At 51.9% G+C, this 9,728-nt stretch overlaps 1 long non-coding RNA gene across 1 annotated transcript; it reads right to left on the bottom strand.

Annotated features, from left to right (window-relative positions):
- Positions 1-744: 744 nt before the first annotated feature.
- On the bottom strand, positions 745-8,525 carry LOC109316152. The gene is made up of 3 exons (XR_002102736.1): positions 8,031-8,525; positions 3,102-3,203; positions 745-1,362 (listed from the first exon to the last, which is right to left on the bottom strand). It is a non-coding gene; the product is annotated as an uncharacterized LOC109316152 (long non-coding RNA).
- Positions 8,526-9,728: the final 1,203 nt, after the last annotated feature.

The following is a 9,728-nucleotide window of genomic DNA, read 5'->3' as shown; positions in this document are numbered from 1 at the left end:
CAGGACGATCACCTATTCCAATCCCTTGCTCAAAGCAGGACCAGCCCCAACTACATCATCCCAGCCAAGGCTTTGTCAAGCTGGGCCTTAAAAACCTCCAAGGATGGAGATTCCAATACCTCTCTAGGTAACCTGTTCCAGTGCTTTACTACCCTCCTTGTGAGAAAGTTTTCCCATATATCTAACCTTAACTTCCCTTGCTGCAACTTGAGCCCATTGCTCCTTGTTCCTGTCATCTGCCCACACTGAGAACAGTCCAGCTCCATCCTCTTCGCAGCCCCTCTGCAGGGAGGTGAAGGCTGCTATTCAATCCCCCTCAGTCTTCTCTTCTCCAAACTAAATCAGCCCAGTTCCCTCAGCTTCTCCTCCTAACCATTTGTGTTGCCCTCTGCTGAACTCTCTCAAATTTGTCCACGTCCTTTCTATAGTGAGGGGCCCAAAACTGGACACAGGACTCCAGATGTGGCCTCTCCAGTGCCGAATACAGAGGAAGAACAACTTCCCTCAATCTGCTAGCAACAATCCTATTAATGCAGCCCAGTATGCTTTTAGCCTTCTTGGCAACAAGGACACACTGTTGGCTCATATTCAACTTATTGTCCAATGTAACCCCGAGGTCCTTTTCTGCAGAGCTGCTGCTTAGCCAGTTGGTCCCAAGCCTGTAGCATGGGATTGTTCTCTCCTAAGTGCAGAACTTTGCATGTGTCCTTCTTGAACCTCGTGAGATTTCTTTTGACACAATCCTCCAATTTGTTTAGGTCACTCTGAATCCTAGCCCTACTCTCCAGTGCATCTACGACTCTCCCCAGCTTGATGCAATCTGTGACCTTGCTAAGGGTGCACGTCACCCCATCTTCCAGATCATTAATGAAGATACTGAACAAAACAAGCCCAAGGATCGACCTCTGGGGCACTCTACTCAACCCCAGGTTACTTCCTATGACCAGCTCTTCTTCAAAATCAGTCCCCATTGTGCCTGGTTGCAGTGCCCATTCAACTGCTTGCTAAAGTTTGGGGCTCAGTGCCCACAGCTCCCAAAAAGGCAGCAGAGTTCTCCTATTCCTTTGTGACCGTACTGAATCTTTCAGGGGCAGCAGTGCTGTGTAGTGAATGGTGTGCTACACTCCCAAGCACAGATGTGGGGAAGTGGCTGGATGGAAAGGGCAAGTATAGTCAAGGAAGAAACTACATAGGTTAAAAAAACAGCACCACATCCCCTCTGAAAGTCAGAAAAAACCCTAGCCCATGTGAGGGAGGCACCTACCCATCCTTCTTGGGAAGCCCTGCTCCCCTCCAGGGATGCTTCTGCTGCCTGGCTTGCCTCTCCTCTTCCTGTTTGCTCAAGGACTCAGCAGCACCAGGCTTGGGGAAAGACAAAGGATATGAACCATCTCATCAGCATAACTAATGGGTTTGCAGCACGGCAACAACCGTGTAATGCTGCTTTTCAAAACAAGGGACATTCTTCCCTGAAGCCACATTACAACACACAAGGAACTGCCTGGGGAGGGCTGCAGGAGGTAAAAGCACATTCACTGTGGGCCACTGGGGAATGTAGATCAGCAGAGCCCAGGGAACCCTCCCACATGCATTCACCGCAATCAAATATTCACAATACTCATGGGGGAGCTGAGTCTCCCCTTCCCCCTCACACACAAGGAGCCTTAGCCCCTGCAATTCCTGCAGAAAACTAACACACTGATGAACTCCCCCCTCTCGCGGAGCCAATGAAACATGGATCCCAGCTGGAACTTTGTAGACATGGGTGTCTCTCCAGTTCTACAAGTCCTGAAAGATGGGGCTTCTGTTACCTCCCTGCATGAGACACCAATCTCAAGGCCCACTCCTACGGCTGCTCCAGCATCCCCCAGCCGGGGAAAGGCTGATGTGGGGGCTCTCACATGGCCCAGAGCTCTGGGATTCTGAGCTCAGCCTCCTGGCTGCTGTATTCTGGAGCAAGGAACATGCTTCTCCCTGTGCTTGTTTCCCAGTCTGTTACATGGGGAGCCAGTGTCAGCCTACTGTTTTACCAACCCTGAGGGAGACCATCACTTTACCAGGGGCAAGTCCTCCTCCTTGCTCTTCCCTTCCTTAACCTTTGCACTTCTGCAGTGTCTAGAGCAGGGGTGTCAAACATACAGCCCATAGGCTGGATTCAGCCCACAGAACAATTGTATCCAGCCCACCAGTAGCTCAGTGGACTACCTGAAGTGTGCATCCTTGGACCAGTGCTGCTGCCTACCCCTAGTATTACAGACTAGTCACAGCTCTGCTCTGCTCCATTTCAGGGGGCACCATGGAACTGGGGCCAGTCACCAGCTCTAGGGACGTGTGGCAGCATGAAGTCATATTCAAGCAACATGGAAATAGGGGCATGTGGTAGCATGGAGCTCTGGCCAGGCAGTGGCATGGAGCTGGGAGCAAGCAGCTGCATGGAGCTGCATTCTAGTGGCAGCACAGAGCCACGGGGCTGCCGCCCATAGTTCTGTCCACTTCCGTACCCATGAACACCCCTGGCTCCAGCTCCATGCAGCCCTGTGTCCCTGACTGTGCTGCTGCCCAGTCAGAGCTCTGTGCCTCCACATGCCCCAGGCTTCATGCTGCCCGTATGCAGGTCCATGCAGCTGCATGCCCCTAAACCCACACTGCCACCCAAACACAGCCCCACAGATCAGACCCTGCAATCCAGATCCAGCCTGGGGCCCAGGGTGAGTATGACACCCCTTGTCTAGAGTAATAGTGGACACCTCCACCAGCCCGTCCTCTGTTTAGGCCTGTGGTCTAGAAGTTTCCTTGCCCAGCTCCTCCTCCTCTGACCATACTCAAGCCAAGCCTAGGCCATGCCACTTTATCCTCCCCAGCAAAGGTTCCCCTCTTTCCTACCTCTTCAGCTAAAGCTCTCGCTCAAGCCCATATTTCACATTGCAACCTCCTGCTCTAGTCTCTCTGCTGCCCACAGAGCCTTCTCCAGCCCATTCAAAGCTCACTACGGTTCAGTGATTGTAAAGAAACAGGGGGAGAATGTATTGATCTTTGCTTTTGATTCCAGGTAATTCACAGAGAAACAGATTCAACCACCTGTCACCAATTCAGAGTCTTACCAACAGATCCACCGCTGTTAACGCCCCATACATTGTTAGATCCTCCTCACATGGGGAAGAAGAGCGAGAACTGTCCCAAGGACTACTCAGTACATCAATTTCCTGAAAGACATGAGGCAGCACCTTCACTATCAGGCAGTTATACTCTGCTCACCTCTGCATTTCTCCCTGTAGTATCAATGACATGGTGTTTTCTTCACCTACTTCCCCAAACTGCTGGGTAGTGCGGCTGCCATTAAACAGGTGTTTTTATGTTCCATCTCAGAGGTAGCTGCAGTTAAGAGTGTGTGTGTGTGGGGGGGGGGTGAAGTAACTGTTGTTTTTACAGCTTGTAAAATACTTTGAAAACCTCCTGCGCACAAATGACCCTATCTGATATCAAAGACACGTGATCATAATAAAAGAATAACCCTGCAATGTTCAGGAAGATTGGTATAGGCTTTGTAGTGGTAGGAAGTACATTACACAGTTCATATACTTAGCACAGTAGGTCATTTGCTAATGAACAAGCTGGTTAATTGGCTTAGATATAAATGATGGATGAAAAAAAGAGAGAGTTGAAGAGTGAAAATCTGGCTTCTGTGATTGCGAGTGTATTTTAAGCTTTCAGATTTGGACTGATGGGCCCAAGGACCATATATGGATTGATACTTGCAATTCATCTTTCCACTGCACATTATGAAAGGCACTGTCACAAAGCACAAAGGAGAAGAGAAATTGCTATTGTAATTAGTGAAAACTGGAAGGAAGGGTTTGTGGTCAGAGCCAGAAAAGCAACTGATTGAGTTCCCTTCTTACTCAGCTGAACTTCACCTGTGTGTCTGAGTCACTCCACACTTTGCAAACACCAGCTCTTCAAATTCAAAGTGCAGCTACAGCACAGGAAGATTTCCACCCACCTCATACACCCCAAACAAAGCCAGCAGCCAAGATCCTGTCATCGCCATGGCATTGATTGCAAAATCTCCCTTACTAATGTGGAGCTCAGATGCCTATGGACATGTCTAGAGTTTGGAGACCCTCAGGGAGCTTTGCTTCAACTAATTTATAATCCAAGCAGGCGGGACCTGAAGCCATGGGCTAGTCTGGTGTGTATCTTAATTTAGGACTCAGACTTGGTGGGTAATAAACTGCTTCTCTAGCAACTTGGAGCACCCAGGATCTTTTACAACTAGGATATTAAGTAAGATATTTAATATGACATGAGCCAATTAAAGGCATCACTTATGCCCTCTGAAAAAAAGAGATGCAATGCTTACTCATTTCTAAGCTGCACTGGGAAGTCCCTCTCCATTACATCCTGAAAGAGGTAATGACAAGAGACACATAGAGGGAGAGGATTACAGAGGTAAAAATGCTGTCAGATGTCTCAAGTTTCAGGCCGATAAGGGGTAAAGTGTCACGGACCTGCTGCCCCCACAGTGATTCTTGCTTTACAACAAAGGGTGCTATTTGCTCACTTTGGGTTCCTGGCTTGTGGGGAAGTTCTCTCTCAACAGTGACCTAATTATTCTGATCTGAGAATTCAGCGGGGGACCAGCAGGTCAGCTTCCAGGGTGCGACTTGATACCTGTACGTCAGATTCATCTTTTTGATAGTAGATAAGAAAAGAAGCTAACAGAAGCTGCATTATATTGCACTTTCCTTCAGACTTTTCCCAGGAAAACTGTGAAATGTGAGGGGGCATGAGCACCTACAACAACTGAGAACTGAACCAAGCAAAGATTCATGTGCGCCATGGCTGGCAAGGAGTGGCTTAGGGTGGCCGAAGAGCTGGAATTAAGAAATGGAAAAGGCTGAATAGCAGGAAAAAATGCATCTGGGATGTAAGAAAGGAGTGAAATCCCTCCCACCTGTGATTGCTATAATGAGATAGAGCAAAGCACCAAAGAAATGTGCCCCAGGGAGCAGTGGCTGCCTTGGCTGGCAGTGGGACTGGATGATCTAATGGTGTTTCTCTATTTCCAGCTTTGCCAAAAGCAGTGCGACTTCTCCCCTCTGCTGAGGAAACAGGAGCTCCAAAGGGATCCCTTGACTGTAGCTACTCTTGGGAGTCCCGTGCTGCTGTCCCTTCACCTCCTTCATCTAAACCCTTCCGACAACACACTCACCCAACTCCTTCCAGTCCTCTCATCAAAAGGACACTAGCAAATGAAAAAAGAGGTGGAAGCTTGAAACAGGAGTTTGAGGCACATAATGGATTCCCAAGGACACAAGTGTCAAACATGCATCCTGTGGGCATCCAACCCCCAGTGCTGCCCTTGGGTCTGAGTGCAGAGCAGCCCAAACCAGCCCCACAGGCAAGGTCTGGGAGGCAAGCTGCATGAGGCCTTCCCTGACTGCTCTGGGACTGCGCTGAATGGACAGGCATGTGGTGCGGATCAGGCACAAGTTAGCCCCACACCCTCCTTGAGTGCCACTCCAATCCCCTTCCCCTGCCCACCCTGCTGCTTTGCTTCCTGTCCTGTCTGCTGCTCTACTTTGAGCTCCCTGCCCTATCTGCTGCTCTGTTGTCTGGCCCCTCCCTGATCTGCTGTGTGCCACACAGACACAGAGGCTGAATGTATCACAGGTGGGTCACTCCTGCCCTACGACAACAGCCTCATGCTTCAGTAGTAGTAACAGGTTTGTGTGGGGAAAGCAGCATGTTTAATGCCTCTGGGGTAATATGGACTGGGATACTACTGTGCAGAACGCCAACGTCTAAGAGACCCAGCCACCTGTAATATTCTGTCCTCTGCCTACGCTGGCATTTAGCTTCTGCATGTCAAGCTGGAGCACAGCAGTGAAGATGACAAAAGCTGTGAGCTGCCCTCCCACCCTGAGGTTCAAACCCTAGCCTGCTGTGTGGTCTGGATGGGGACTCCTGGCCTCCCAACACACACCCCTTTCCACCTGCTGCCAGCAGTGCAAGCAGCTGTGTTTTGCAGAAAGAGCAGCAGCCTGAAACCCACAAATCTGTCATGTGATACCCAGTCATGGGACTGTCAGCAGCATCCTGATACCAGGTACTCCTCATACCCCGGTCACCGCTCAGAGAGCAGCCTGGAATATAAAATACCCCAGAGCTGTCAGCAGATGGGATTGAGTTTGACATGAGTAAATCACTGCTACTCTTGCCCTTTTCCAGGCAGTCTCAGCAGGTGGGGTCAGGCCAGGGGCAGAGAGGACCATGGACAGCAGACTCTCCACTAGCTCCTAAGACAGCCCCTTCTGTTCACATTGGGTATGAGGAGGATTTCACGGCAGCAGCCTCTGCTGAATCTGCTCTACCTGCCAGTCCATCAGTAGAAGACCCTCAGTCTTTCCATAGTACAAGGGGATCACTGGCAAGAGCATCTCAACCCAAAGCAGGATTTCAGGGTTACATTAAGATCCTAGGAGGTGCTCCTGGGATTGCTCCCTCAAGCAATTCAATTTCAGACTGTTCCCTGTGGTGGAAAGTGAGCAAATGAGGCCATTTCTCTAAGACAAATAAATGGGGAAAATATAGAGAAGATCTTAGTTTCCCAGCTGCATCCCATGGGATAGCCCAAGAGTTGGAATCTCATAACAGTTACCATGAACTGGGGCACCTAAGGATGGCAGCCACTCCTGCGTGTGACATACCTCTGGGACAAAACCCAGTAAACAAGATCCCTTCTCGATCCACTGCATACTGGGATATGTACTTCTTGTGGGCTGTGTTTCTGTAGCATAAGATGATGCAACCAAATTTTGCATTTTTTTAAATAATGCAAATTAAGTGCAGCCCTCAATCTCCCAGTGCAGCTCTGGACTGGGAAAATGTAATGCAGACCAGTTCCCCAGTGGCCCTACTACTTTTCCAGACTGTGCCCACCTCCTCTGCTGCCTGACACCCCTGACTCTCCATGCTCCCTCCCTTCAGCGCCATGCTCCCGAAGCTCTCCCCCACCTTCTGGGTATTGCTGTTTAGGAAAATATTCGGTAAAACCACGGACTTACGAAGAAGCAATTTTGCAACCCCTTGCAGGTTTTGTGAGAGTCTAACCCACACAACTTAACAAATCTGGAGCTGATTTGGGGAAACATGCCATCGTTCTCAGCTTGTTCCCTTTTCTGGTCTGGCTACCGGAAGAGGTCAGTTATTTGGGGTTCGGCAGGCAAGGCTCTTTGGGTAGGCATGATATCATTTACTAGACCATCCGAATAGTCAGAGAAAAAGTTCGCTGCAAGCTTTCAGGATCAAACACCCTTTGTCGGGCATAGCGAAACTTATTTGGGGTTAGGCATTTTGGGCTAAGCATTTTGGACAGGAGTAAGTTGCTGCTCCATTTCTGCACGTCATCCGATTCTCTCCCCGTGACGGGGGGGACCTGAGGGGTAGAGGACAGGCCAGTTTTCTGCTACTCTGTCCTCTATTGATATGAAAACTGAAACTTCTGTGCCCTTTATTTTTCCCTCTTCAAGGACATAAAGGCATCCAGTTTCATATCAACAGAGGACAACCAGACTGTCCTCTATGATGGCCACCCTACCAAGGGAGGTTCAGCTTTTCATATTCCCCCAGTCCAGGCCACGTTCCCCAATGAGGGACTGGGCTGAACCGGAGCCAACTCCGACACAACCCCCCGCTGTCAACAACGGCACCAAGACTCTTTATATTCTGGAGGAGCGGAGTGGAAAGCAAACCAGACGCTCTTTCTGGGCTAGGACAGCTCTGTGGCAATCGGGTGGAGCACATGACAGAATAAAATGAACCTTAAAACAAACTGAGAAACAAAAACGCCCCTTTGAACAAACACAAGAATCCATCAGGGATGGGCATCCCCCTCGGCACCGCCCCGCCCTGCCCCACCATCACCCCCGCGGCGCAGGGGCCGTGCTCGGCACCCCCGTTCCCGCGGTGCAGACACCCCCCACCCCAGATAACGGAAGGACGCCAAGCATGGGGGAACCAACACATACCATGTGGCCGGCCTGCACGCCTCGCCCTCCGGGGACGGCTCTGGGAGACGCCTGCGATGCGCCGGGGAGGGCGGGGTTATAGCATTATTATAAATGATAAATGTACCAATTATTATAATTAATACATTATTATCAATGGGGGTGGGGCAAAGGCAGGGGGAGGGGGGAATCAGGGGGAGGCATCAATTTCTGCAGGGGGCTGCACTAGGCCAAAGCCTGAGCTAGAGTGGGAGCTGTGGGGGTTAAAGGGGGTGGTGGTTCTAGGCCGCACTAGGCCCAAGCCTGGGCTAGAGTGGGAGCTGCGGGGCTTAAGCGGGGTTGAGCCCTTGGCCGGACTAGGCCCGAGCCTGGGCTACAGTGGGAGTTGCGGGGGGCTAAGGGGGGCCGGAGCTTCCCTCGGGCCTTGTCTGTTGACAGTCCGTTGTGGGAGGGGCGGGTTGCCAAGCAATGGCAACGGCCGGAAGCACCGCCTCTCCATGGGCGGGGAACCCGGCAGCGAAGCGACCAATCCGCGGGGGAGCGCAGCGTCCAATGGGCGCGCGAGGAGCCCGCGGGGGTTCCGGGAAGAGAGGCAATAGGAGGGGTAGAGGACAGACAGGGTTGGGGGGGCGGGTTCTTAAAGGAGCCGTGCGGGAAGAGCTGTCACTTGGGCTCAGCTGCGCCTGTGTGTGCACGCGTGGGGCATTGTGGGAGGAGCATGGGGGCAGCGCCTCCCCCAGCCCAGGCCTCTCCCACTACAGCTGAAGGAGCAGTAGTGGGTTGCTATCCTCTCCCAGCCCAGGGGATGAGGCACATCCATGGTGGCACCCCCGTGAGCACCCCGCAGCCCTCGGCCTGTGGGAACCAGGCCCTGATCAGCTCCCAGGGCCGTGTCTGACATGTCCCCCCACAGCATAATCCCATAACCCATAACCACCGCGTTGGTACTTCCCAGGAATCGCAGCACGTCCTCGGTGGATGAAATCCCTGCTCTGTGCTTTGTCTGCAGCTGGAAAGTCGTTAAATTCGGATCGGATGTTCCTAAGAGTCTGGTTCAACTCAGCCGGGAAGACCCCAGGCCGGTGTGAGACCGGAGGTGATCGCGAAGGGTCCTCCGAGGGCTTTGCACGCTCCCCGTTTGAAAAGCAAAGACGACGCAACATGCTGAGAAGTCGGCGGCGGAGGTGGGAACGCAGGAGGCTTGACTCCTAGCCTCTGTGTTCGATGCAGCTCTGAACAAGGAGAGGGAGCTGACGCGGTGGAAGAACGCAGCTGTCTGTCTCGCCTTTCTTGCATCCCTCTCGTTTCTCAGGGTGCGCAGGAGATCCCCGTCACGCATCTGTCCCCAGAGCCGGAAGGGGTCTGAAGACTGAACTTGCAAGCAGCTGAGACACTGTGAGAGAGTCAGTGTCGCCAGATGGAATCACAGAAGTCGGGTCGAAGGGACCTTGTAGATCTTCCAGTCCGACCCCCCGCCTGGGCAGGAGAAAAACTGGGCTCAAATGATCCCAGCCAGGTGGGCATCCAGCCTCCTCTTAAAGCCCCCCAGGGTAGGAGCCAGCACCGCTTCCCTTGGAAGTTGGTTCCAGACCCTAGCCGCCCTGACCGGGAAGTAGTTCTTGCGGATGTCTGATCGAAACCTCCTCTCCAACAACTTGTGGCCGTTATTCCTTGTTATGCCGGGGGGGGCGCTCGGGGAAACAAGGTCTCTCCCAAACC

Source organism: Crocodylus porosus, unplaced genomic scaffold, assembly GCF_001723895.1.
Source record: "Crocodylus porosus isolate Cpor-Errol unplaced genomic scaffold, CroPor_comp1, whole genome shotgun sequence".
Lineage (NCBI taxonomy): Eukaryota > Metazoa > Chordata > Crocodylia > Crocodylidae > Crocodylus > Crocodylus porosus.
Note: the sequence above shows the minus strand (reverse complement) of the source record. Positions and strands in the feature narration are given on the sequence as shown.